The following is a 12,125-nucleotide window of genomic DNA, read 5'->3' as shown; positions in this document are numbered from 1 at the left end:
TTCCCTACTACATTTTGAGGTAGTCTTTCTCCATTTGTAAAAAGACCAGCTGTAATCTTTAATTCTTAGTGTAATCACAGAATCTAGGGTTTTTTATTTAAAAATTATTCAGGCTAACTTTAGTATTTTTAGCAAACATTTTATCATTTGCAAAGAGCCGGCCATTTTATACCATAGAATAGATAATAGAGAACCGGAGCTAAGACTCATGAAATGTTGGAAAAACAGGACTAGACCATGAATTTTTTTGTGAGAGTCAACAATGGGATGATTCCAGAAAAATGCTTAGGATAGTGCTTGGCTCTTGGGAAATGGCCAACAAATGTTAGTGCATGTCTGTACTTTTAAAACATTGCTTATTCTACTTTAGGTGGAAAGTGAATTCAGAACTATTGGATAATAAGACACATGAATGTTGGCTGAAATACTGGATTGAGGTAATAATGAAAGGGGCAACTCTTGAGCTATCCAAAAGGAGGAGGATGGCTAAGTTCACAGACCCTGCATCTCTCTAATGGCTGTGCAGTTACAGGGGTTTATTTGCCCTCTCTGTGCCTTGGTGCCCCCTTTTAAAATGGGGCATATAACCATAGTGCTTTTCTCATGGGGTTATTTAGATTAAATCAACGATTCAAAAGAGTACTTAAAACAGTACCTAGTGTATATTGCATATTCAATAAGCTACCACTGGGTTTTGGCAGAAACAGATGTTGAGTATTTTTCAGCTTATCAATGTGCATACTAAATTTGAATTTGAAGCCAGTGAGTTCATTCACTACTTTATTAGAAACAACAATGTCTGAGAATCTGGTGGCATTTCAGTTACTCAGCTGTTGGATTTGCATCCATTTTGTATTTATAAAATGTAATGATGTGCCTGGATGCACATGACAAAGTCTCTGTGGTCACAGGAAGAGGTGACTCTGACTCTGCAGTCTGCGTGCTTTTCTCCTGGGTCGGGGGTGGGAGGGGGAGGGGTGTGGAGGGGAGGAGCAGGGAGAGGGGTGGGGGTAGGTGTCCTGTAACAGCTCTGAGCCCTCTCCTTCCCTATATACACCAATGGCCTGGCATCTGTCCTATGCCAGGTAGTTGGGAGCCATGCGAAGATGGGTCTCTGTCATCACAAAGTTTGAAGTCTCTGGTGGGATGGGTGCATGGAAGGGATGGTCATCTCATAGAACAGGCACAGAGGGGCTCTAGGAAAGAACCTCAGGAGTACCTGAGCTCCTTGGAAGGTGGCCAGGAGGGATCTCCCACGGGGAAGGGGCTTCTTAAGCCTGGAAGGGCCTCCCAGTGGAGGGCACAACAAGGAGCAGAAGGATGACTGAGTCTGATGGGCTCGCTTTCCACTGAGCTGGGCCTGATGAGTGGAGAGGGCTGGAAGAAGGTGAGGGGCTGAGGGTGGACTTGATCTTAACATCCTTGAGAATCATTTTCAAGAAGTTTGAATTTCAGTACTGATATAATGACATCACTGATAGGTTTTAACCTGGAAAATGACACCATAAAAACAACATTTCGTGAGCCAGAAAGACAAAGACAAATACCATATGATATGACATAACTGGAATCTAATATCCAGCACAAATGAACATCTCCTTAGAAAAGAAAATCATGGACTTGGAGAAGAGACTTGTGGCTGCCTGATGGGAGGGGGAGGGAGTGGGAGGGATCGGGAGCTTGGGCTTATCAGACACAACTTGGAATAGATTTACAAGGAGATCCTGCTGAATAGCATTGAGAACTTTGTCTAGATACTCATGTTGCAACAGAAGAAAGGCTGGGGGAAAAATGTAATTGTAATGTATACATGTAAGGATAACCTGACCCCCTTGTTGTACAGTGGGAAAAAAAAAAAAAAAAAACATTTCGGAAAAATTCCTCTGTGGTTGGGTGGAGTTGGAGTATATGGAATATGCCCCAGGCAGGGTTTATTTGAGTCTGCTGGGGAGGCCTATCTGGGTGAGGAATGGCCCGGCAGCAGAATGGATTCACAGATGCTCCGGTGGTTTAACAGACAGGATTTGGTGACAGACTAGACATGAAAGCCTTGAGGAATATGGTGCTGTCATGGGGTACTTCTGGGTTTCCTACTATCCCCAAGAAAGAGAAGGCAGTCTTTGGTGAAAAGAAGATGTGTTTTGTCTTGAATGTATTGCATTTGAGTGGCGTCCCCAGTGTAAATGGTAAAACTGATCAGGTGGGGACTACATGACCATTCACCTAGGACAGAGGCCGGGTCAGGGAGGTGACTTAGTGCATACATGATGTTTGGTAGCACAGGAGGCAGAGAAGTAGCCTGACAGGTCACACTGAAGCCAGCCAGGGCTCGGAGGCTGACTCAGGATGCGGGGAGTGGGGGAGCGGAGTCTCCCAAAGGGGACCTGAGGGTGAAAAATTCAGAGTAAAACCTAAAGACAGACTCATGAGGAAAGACACATAATAGTGGGACATGTTCAATGCAATTTAGAGATTTATTACCGAAAGAGAATGAAAAAATAATCGACATTTGAATGGGTAAGTGTTGGTTGCATGAGAAAACCCTGTACGTGGAAGACCCCCTCCCAGTGTTCCTTATTAAACAAGAAGAATGATAAAACATATTTATTATTAATACAGCAAATTAACCACATCTAAGAAGTCCAGTGAATTTATTAGGCTCCTTCATGCCTGGAGCTCCGTGCAATGAATTTGATCTACCCTTTTAGAGTCTCCACAATTTCTCTAAATAAAACATAAGCCTCAGCCCAATATAGCTACTTGCTGTTATCCATGTTTCCTGCTACGTTCCTGGGCCTGGAGGTCACATCTCTTCCAGGAAGCCTTTCTGATTGCATTTAATGGTGTTATTTCACTCTGCTCTGAGCCTCAGAGCATGCCCATGCACTTCTCTCATATTCTCATGTTGCTCCTTGGGTTAGTGGTTTGTGAAACTCCTCTCAGATGAAAATCCCTTAACAGTCAGGGGTTTTATGCTTCATGGTGTGAATTACAGTGTCCCATTGCAGAATGTTTCTGGCAGATGGGAGTTGCATCATAAGTATGTATTATGTTAATATATATATTCAGCATAAAATCAAGGATGGGATTAAGGTTAGAAATGTGAGAAGGAAGAGACCATAAATGATTTGGATTAAAAAAAAAAAAAACCCACAAATACCCACAGGAAAAATATAAGGTAGAAGAACAGAACGTTTCTGCATAAGTGGGCAGTACCAGGCAGTCAGTGATTCGGCAGTTTGGCTGTGGCCGGTGAGGCCTTCCTTTGAAATGCCAGGCAGGGCACTGGTGGGTGCAGCGGACAGGTGACATCCTTGGGGTCTGGGTCCCAAGTCACTCATTCTGGCCCCCTCAATACAGAGCAACAGAGATAGATCTGGAAAGGCTTCATCAAAAGGTGGAGAAGTAACCAGAAGATGGAAAGTTCAAGGTCTTACACTGTATGTCTGGTGAGAGACAACAAACACAGATATAAGAAAGGGAAAATACTTAGCTTGACTTGGCAGAAGGATAGACTGTAAACTAGTAAAATTGGGGCACATCTTTTGGAAGTGACTAAAGAATCTTGATTGTTTCAAACCAAAGAGGGCCAGTTATTCCAAAACATTTGACGAATCAGAAAAGTCTGGCAAGCAAAAATGGGCTTTGCGTTTCATCTGATTTTGCTAAAATATTGGATTCTCTTTCTTCCTCTTTTCTTCCTTGGCTGTGCATCCTGGATCACTTTGAGAATCTGCTGAAAGAGACAGAATTCTCCCTGGGAAAATGCAGTTGAATCTGCAAAGTGTGGACTACAATTCAGAGGCTCCTCTCTGAGAATCTTACCGTGACCTTGAACACCCCCCCCCCCCAGACCCACAGTGACAGCTCCTGGACCTTCCATGGCTGCCAGGCTGCTCCCTGCACAACCCGGTCCTGGATGCCATGCCTGCCGGGTGCCCTTCCAAGCATCCCTGAGATTCCCTGGCATCCAGCCAATGGCATTCACACAGTCCACACATTTCCTTATCAGAGACAGCAGCAAACAAATGCTGAAATGCTTAGGCGGAACAAAGTTCCTTTTTATTTTCTTTTTACATGGTTTTTCAGTGTCATCAATAAGCAGAGCTCCTCTTGGAAGATTGTAGGAAACCTTGGCTGAGGGTTACCTGGGGCCAATCAGGACTTGGCATTTTGGACCCCTGACTTGCCATCCTGGTTCCATTTGGGTTGAAGTCGCAGCACTCTCCTGCTTGTCAGGCTTTGGATTTGTTTATTTACAAATGAGGTGGCAGTGACAATTCACTGACAACTTACTTCCAGGAGCCAGCCTGCCAGGCCAAACAGGTTAACTTTAAGACACTGCATGCAGTTGGGAGGGAGGGGACATGGCCAGGGCACCCTGAGTTTAACGAGAAGAGAGGGAGTGCTGGAAAAGCAGAGATACGTGAGGTGTGGGAACCCCCATTAATTGGGCACCACCTGCATGCAGTCAGACTGTGTACCAGGCAACTGTGAGCCACTTGTCAGCTCTGTGAGGTAGAAATAGTTATCCCCATTGTACAGATCAGAATGTGGCCTGATGGAAGGTAAGGAGCCTTCCTCAGAAGGATGACGGTGGTTGATGGGGCTGAGATGGAGTCTGAGATGAGATTTGAGCACTGAAGCAGTGTGGCCGAGAATTCCCTCTTTGAGGTCAAAGAGACAGCCAGAAGCAGATTTCCATGGTGAGTTTGGGGTCTGTGTTGCAGCCCAGTGGGAGGGAACTCATTTTTAAAGCTACTCAGGGAAAACGTCAGGGTGTTAAAGTTCATCCTCTCTCTCTGGCTGGACCAGTAGCTCGTGCTCTTCCACAGATGCTCTGTAGTAGCCTTGCTGCATCACAGCTGTGACTCAGAATATTTTAGGGCCCCTTGTGAATTTCTGTTTGTGAGAAACTCCCCTGCAGACAACGCAATATAAATATTTCACCTAGTAATTCCCTAAGAACTGGCCCGTTAGAGCAAATGGACTCATAGTAATGACAATTATTCTCATTTCACTCCTCCATGCCCTGTGTCCACTTGGGCCATCTGCCCCTGTGTGTTGCCATCCTTGGGAATTTCCAAGAGGGCTGAGAGTGTACAGGTAGTTTAGCTTCTGTGCTCTCCTTTCCCTCAGACATTGTAACAGGAAACAGTCTAGATGAATATAGTGGTATCTCTATTGAGCTGTGTTCTACCTGAGGGAGAATTAGTGGGTGGGGTGCAGCCCCTCAACACAGTTTAATCTGATGGAGACATAAACTTTAAGGCATCACAATTTGGGGGCCTTACTTATTACACTATAACTTGTACTGATTGCTACTCCCTCCAGCGCTGGTCTGAAATGAACACCTAATTTGCAACTTACTTATATTTTGCACTGATGTTATCGCACTTCCCTTAATAAATCACCTGCATGTCTCACTGTGCTGCCTTTCAGCCCGGCCATTTGAATTGATTCTCCACCACCACTCAGTCCCAGAGTGTGAGTGGTTACCTACTTGTCTTTCCTGGCCCTTAATTTCTAGAAGGTCGAGGTTGATGTGTATGAGGTGAAACAGGGTATCTTTTCCTTTTACACAGCCTTTTCTCCTCCGGCATGTGGGCTCCACTGGGCCCGATGGATGGGTGGGGCAGATTGAAGTCACAGCAGCCCTGCTGTTCCAGGGTGCTCTGCTCTGACAATCATATTTGCACTAATTGCACTTTGTCATCTATCTTCACTTAGGAGAAATTTGCTTTTAGAAGCCTGGCGGTCCCTCTTAGACACTTGTCCTCTGATGCCTCACATAACTGTGGCAGGATGTTTGCTTCCTACACATGGGTGGAGGGTTTGAATTATTTGCCCTGCATAAATTGGAGGAGGCAAAGAGAGCGGGAGAGCAGGGATGTCCCTTGCCACTGCGTGCGGGATAATTTCTGACTGCTCTAAGAATGCCACTTGGCCATTTGAAAATTCATTAGTATGAGGCTGAAGCAGTTGGTTCCAAGCAATGGGTTAATGTGTGTTGGCATCAAAGGTTAGCAGCCATTAGTAATCAGCATATGAACAGACTATGCTTCTCTGGGGGAAGACAGGCTTCACATGCATGAATGGTGTGTTTCTGACTTAAAGTCATCCCTACCCCTGGAGAACACCTACTTCCACCCTTACTTTGGTGCTTTATTTGGGCAGAACAGATATCTGGCTGAGGAGCAGAGCAGGGCTCCAAGGGGTGAAAAGGATAAAGGTGGGTTCTGGGGACGTGGGCCTTTAACATGAACTCCCTAAGCTGGTTGGTGGTTTCCCCTTTGTGTCTCCTTTCTATTCAGCATCACCGGCCCGGCAACCAAAGCCTTCATCTTAAGCATCCTTGGAAGGTAAGGAGTTAAATTGGGCTAGGAATTGTAAAAAATCAGGAGTTCCCACTGTGGTGCAATAGGATCAGCATCATCTTGGGAGCACTGGCATGCAAGTTTGATCCCTGGCCTGGCACAGTGGGTAAGGACCTGGCGATGCTGCAGCTGTGGCTTAGGTTGCAACTGTGCCTCAGATTTGAGCCCTTGCCCAAGAACTCCATATACTGTGAGGCAGCCAAAAAAGAAAAAGAAAAAGTCAGAATAACAGTAATGGAAATGAAAATGATAGCAGGGGAATCAGAATTATAACATCATAGCTGTTCCTGAGTGAGCATGTAAATTACACAGGACATATATCTTATGTTGATATAATCTTGAATAATTACAGTACCTGGAAATAAGTTATAAGAAACCTCATTTTACAAATAAGGTAACGGAAAGTCAGAGTGTGACTAACTTGCCAAAGCCCACTTGGTTTTCATGTCTGAATTTACAAACCCAAATGCATTCTCTCATGTCTGATGTTCCCCCCTCAAACTATTAAGGCATGTTCCTCTTAAAATAATGTCATCGTTATTTTTGTTCAGCAAGTCCAAAAGCTGCCAGTTGGTTTGCTGCAGTTTTATACTTATCATTAGTGTTAGATCATTCCAATCTCCTTGGATTATCTTTCAAGATTCTTCTGTGATAGAATCTTGCCTGTTTTACTCAAAATAACTTTATTACGTTTCTCAATAAACATAGGCATGACTTACCTGTGTTCATCTCCCGCAGGAATCAGAACCAGTGGCTGATCCTCCCTAGCTCCTCCCTCCCCCTCCCCTTTGCTGCATCTCTGCCCAGGTCATGGTTTCCAGGTTCTAAACACTTGCACACTTGTCCAACACAATTTTATTCTTCTTTTACAAGGAGCCAGAGAAGGGATTCGTTTGATGTGCATCCCCAAGGACTCTGACTTAAGCTTGTAAGACTTGTGAGCTTGGAGGTGGATTATGCCTCTGCAGCGACACAATCTCATTCTTCTTTTGTTTCTTGGCTCCTTGTACATCCTTTCTGCCCGCCCGTCTGTTCCCATCTGATTCCCTCCCACCTGCTCTGGTATCACTCTGTTTATGATCTTGGTCTTGCAAAGTGTTTTAAGATCAGGCTCTTTATAAAATTCCTTTCTGGAGTGGTGGTTTGTCCTTGGGACCAGCAGCATGGGCCACACCTGGTGCCTGTTCCTGTTTGTTTAACAGGCTTTCCAGATCATGTGGCTGCGTGGCAAGGCTGGAGCACTGCAGCTCCAGGCATTTACAATTATCGGCGGTGGACTTCCAGTGTGGCTCACAACATACAATTGTCAACCAGCGTTCCTCTTTGCAAATCTCTCCTATCTTCCTTATACTTTCAATTTACATGTTTCTATTGCTATAAAGGAACACATTCTATTCTCTAGTTGTACATTCTTCAGTTTTGGTTTTCCTCCTGACGTTCTTTCCCCTCTTTCATAAGGACCTCAGTCCTCTTTTGCTGTTTGTGGATTTCTCCTTCAAAGTCTCCTCCATTGTTCCTCTTATTCTATTCTCTCTCACTCTCTCTTTTCAATCTCCTCATCTGTGCTGTGATTCACACTTAGAAAAAGAGTAATCTGGAAGATCCTAGTGTATAATTGTCCCAGACCTTGGTGCAAAAAGGATAAATGGGCTAACAATATAAGATTAAGATAGGAAGGGTGAATTTAGAAGTTCACCATGCATTTTTTTATTAGGAGTTTCAGATGGAGAGCATGAAGGTTGAGGAATGAGGTTCATATTCATAACCAAATAAATATCCACCCTAAAAGAAAGGGACTAGTAGTGTATAAGAAATGTACCTACAATAAATGCTAGAGAACCATTGTAAATAAGGAATTTAACAAAAATTTAAAAAGCAACTGACCCCCAAAAAAGGAAAACAAATGTGAAAATATAGGGGAAAAAAAAACCCATAGTGTTTAATATGGTAAAAGAGATATTTTATATTGACAAAATATTCTACCCCCAAAACAAAAGCCATAAACCTTTATTAAATTATCTGTATATCTTTAAATTAAAAAAACAAATGAAATACAAGTCAAAATGAAAGTTACACAGTGAAAATATGCTTCACTTTCTCTTTTTAATTTCGCTAAAATTATTTTCATAAAATAACCTGTAAGTTCACTGTGATGACAATAAAAATTCAAAATAATTTTTTATAGATATGATAATCCAGTTTTGAATTTGATTTTAAAAAGTACATAATCAGGAGTTCCCATTGTGTTAATGAACCCAACTAGCATCCATAAGGACACGGGTTTGATCCTTGGCTTCGCTCAGTGAGTTAAGAATCTGGCGTTGCAGTGGGTTGTGGTGTAGGTCACAGATGTGACTCAGATCTTGCATTGCTGTGGCTCTGGGGGCTACACCTCCAATTGGACCCCTAGCCTGAGAACCTCCATATGCTGTGGGTTCGACCCTGAAAAGACAAAAAGACAAAGTATGTAATTAAAATAAAAAGGAAAGAGAACATGGAAAAATAATTTCAGTTTAAATAAAACTATAGTTAGTGGTATTGGCACAGTGTCAGAGATGTGGAATGATGGATTGGTGGTGCATAGACTATCTAATGAAATAGTCTAAATTTGTGGCAAACTCTATGCATATTCATTATCATATTTTAACTGTACAAAACGTCTACTGTTGATGTGAGTTGTTGATATCGGGTATATAAACTGGTTCCATCTTCCTGAAGAGCTGGTTGGAAATATCAATATGTATGAAAATAAAATGCTTAAGAAGTTCCATTTTCAGCTTTCCATTTTGTGTTTTCATACAACTTTTTTCACTAATACAATGAAATAGAGAATTATTGGAGATGATAGATTTACAGTTTCCTCGGTCCCCATCTTGCCATAGCAAAGCATTGGAACGGCAGATGTTTTACAGATTTATTAAAGTGAAAGTATATTTTCAGAGAGAGAGAACTTATGGCTAAAAAGAGGGGCCAACATATTTTACGATTTATTTTTATATCCCCACCACCACCCACCCTCCAGAGTGGAGACCTCATTTCTCCTGCCCCAGCCCCCTCTGCCAAGGGGTGAGTGTTATTTGATCTTGTTTAGGGCATATTTGATCTTCTGATTGGTTTCAAGCAGGATACCTTATTTGCAGGGGGAACAGGTTATATAGAGGCAGGGTGAGGAATGGGCGACATCCTTTCCCTAGTAGGGAGTGAGCAGCCCAGGCTGGTCAAGGTGGGGGAAGGGACATTACAATGAGACATGGCCAGAGGCTTTTGGGTATAATCTCGTTGAAGGGTACTTGAAGCCTATCACAGAGAGAAAACTACTGTCCATCAATAAGGGACTGATTCATAATACTGGTTAATAGCTAAAACAACAAGGTGTATCCACACTATGATGTACTGTGATCCATACCTGAATACCTGTAGACACACAAACACACATGTTCCTCCTTCTAGTCTCAGAAAACTATAAATATCACCCCAAATGTTAAAATATTCTTTAGAAACAAAGTATTTTCCAAAACTGTGTTTAATATACTCGCATTTACATGAAAGCAAAATAAAAGATATGCATGTCTGCAGATATGCTTCTAAATGCCTACCAGCTGTTCTGAAAACATATCCATCAAAACGAGAATGGAATTTGCCTGCAGAGAGGGCAGTGGTATTGATGTGAGAAGTAATGGATGCATGATTTTTTTGTGTGTGTATTTCTGCATGAATTATTTGAGATTATAGAAGTGTATTTGTTATAGTTTTTTTAAAAAAATTTCAGAGTGGAGTGCTATTCATCTATGCAGTGGTAAAGTTAATATTCCATATGTTGATCAATACAGCCTGGGATGGGCAAGTTGGAAACCTAGGCTAAGTGAGAAAGTGTTTGTGGGTGCAGAGTTTGTATTTATTGCAATCCACCAATGCTATGTGTGTAAATCAGGACTGTATGACTATATATTCTGGAGCTCAGCATGGACTTTGTGGAAATAGAATTTCATTTGGAATTAACTAGGTAAATAAAACTACAATCATTAAGTTTTTACATAAATGCCAAATTGAATGCAACTAGATTTTCCTGGTGGGAGATGCCAGTGGCCATCATCTGAATATAGCAGAGCTTAGCTTTATAATGTCCCCAAAATAGCATTAAAATATAAAATCTTTTAATGATATGAAGTGAAATAATTGGTGGAGGTGATCTCCTGTAAGACCCCCAATGGCCTATGGTTCTAGGACTTTCCTAGCTGTTGACCTAAGCTGGTTGACCTTCAATTGCCATTTGGGGTGAGTTGCTCCCAATCTCAGGAAATAATCAGTCTTAAACTCCTGCTCAAGGGTTCCCTGACTCCCCATGAGGAACAGGGAGAAGCTAGCACCTGGAACTCCCTTTCTGCAATAAGTTTTCAGGCTGTGAATATAGCATGAGGAAGGGGCTGGGGGAATTGTTGTGGTGGATATTAACCTAGGCTAGGCTTAAAAAGCAAAACTCTGTGCTCAGCAATATGCCAGGCTTCTGGGCTTGGTATCAGCAGAGTGTGAACTGAAGGTTGGCTCTTGCCATCACCCTGTACATGGATTAAATAGTGAGCAACTGCAGCTGCCCTCTGAGTAGAACTCAGGGTGAAAATCAGGAGTGATGCACTCTGTGCTCTAGGAAAACTGCAAGAACAGGTCTTCAGATAGTCTGATATTTTTAGAAGATTTTATGTGCCCAATTCTTGCATCTCCTCATATCTAGAAAAACAGTAAAATCCTTCAAGGTGATGTCTGCTCCTTGTGACCTTTATTTTATTTATTTATTTTTTTTGCAGACAGACAGGCAATAACTTTATTTATTTTTTATTACTCAAATGAATTTATCACATCTGTAGTTGTATAATGATCACAGGATTTCCATCCCACAGCCCAAGCACATCCCCCCAACCCCCAAACTCTCTCCTCCAGAGACCATAAGTTTTTCAATGTCTGTGAGTCAGCATCTGTCCTGCAAAGAAGTTCCATCTGTCCTTTTTTCAGATTCCACATGTCAGTGAAAGCATTTGATGTTGGTGTCTCATTGTATGGCTGACTTCACTTAGCATGATAGTTTCTAGGTCCATCCATGTTGCTAAAAATGCTGGTATTTCGTTCTTTTTGATGGCTTAGTAATATTCCATTGTGTATATGTACCACATCTTCTTGATCCACTCCTCTGTTGATGGACATTTAGGTTGTTTCCATGTTTTGGCTATTGTAAATAGTGCTGCAATGAACATTGGAGTACATGTGTCTTTGCGAGTCGTGGTTTTCTCTGGGTAGATGCCCAGGAGTGGGATTGCTGGATCAAATGGTAGTTCTATGTTTAGTTTTCTGAGGAATCTTCATACTGCTTTCCACAGTGTTTGCACCAATTTATAATCCCACCAACAGTGTACTAGGGTTCCTTTTTCTCCACACCCTCTCCAGCACTTCTTGTGTGTAGACTTTTGGATGATAGCCATTCTGGCTGGTGTAAGGTGGTACCTCATCATGGTTTTGATTTGCATTTCTCTAATAATGAGTGATGTTGAACATCTTTTCATGTGTTTCTCGGCCATCTGTATGTCTTCTTTGGAGAACTGTCTGTTTAGATCTTCTGCCCATTTTTGGATGGGGTTGTTTGTTTTTTTGGTATGGAGCTGCAGAATTTGTTTATAAATTTTGGAGATTAATCCCTTGTCAGTCGATTCATTTGCAAAGATTTTCTCCCATTCTGTGGGTTGTCTTTTTGTGTTGTTT

The sequence above is a fragment of the Phacochoerus africanus genome, chromosome 3 (genome assembly GCF_016906955.1).
Source record: "Phacochoerus africanus isolate WHEZ1 chromosome 3, ROS_Pafr_v1, whole genome shotgun sequence".
In the NCBI taxonomy this organism is placed as follows: Eukaryota; Metazoa; Chordata; class Mammalia; order Artiodactyla; family Suidae; genus Phacochoerus; species Phacochoerus africanus.
This window is presented reverse-complemented; position numbering follows the sequence as displayed.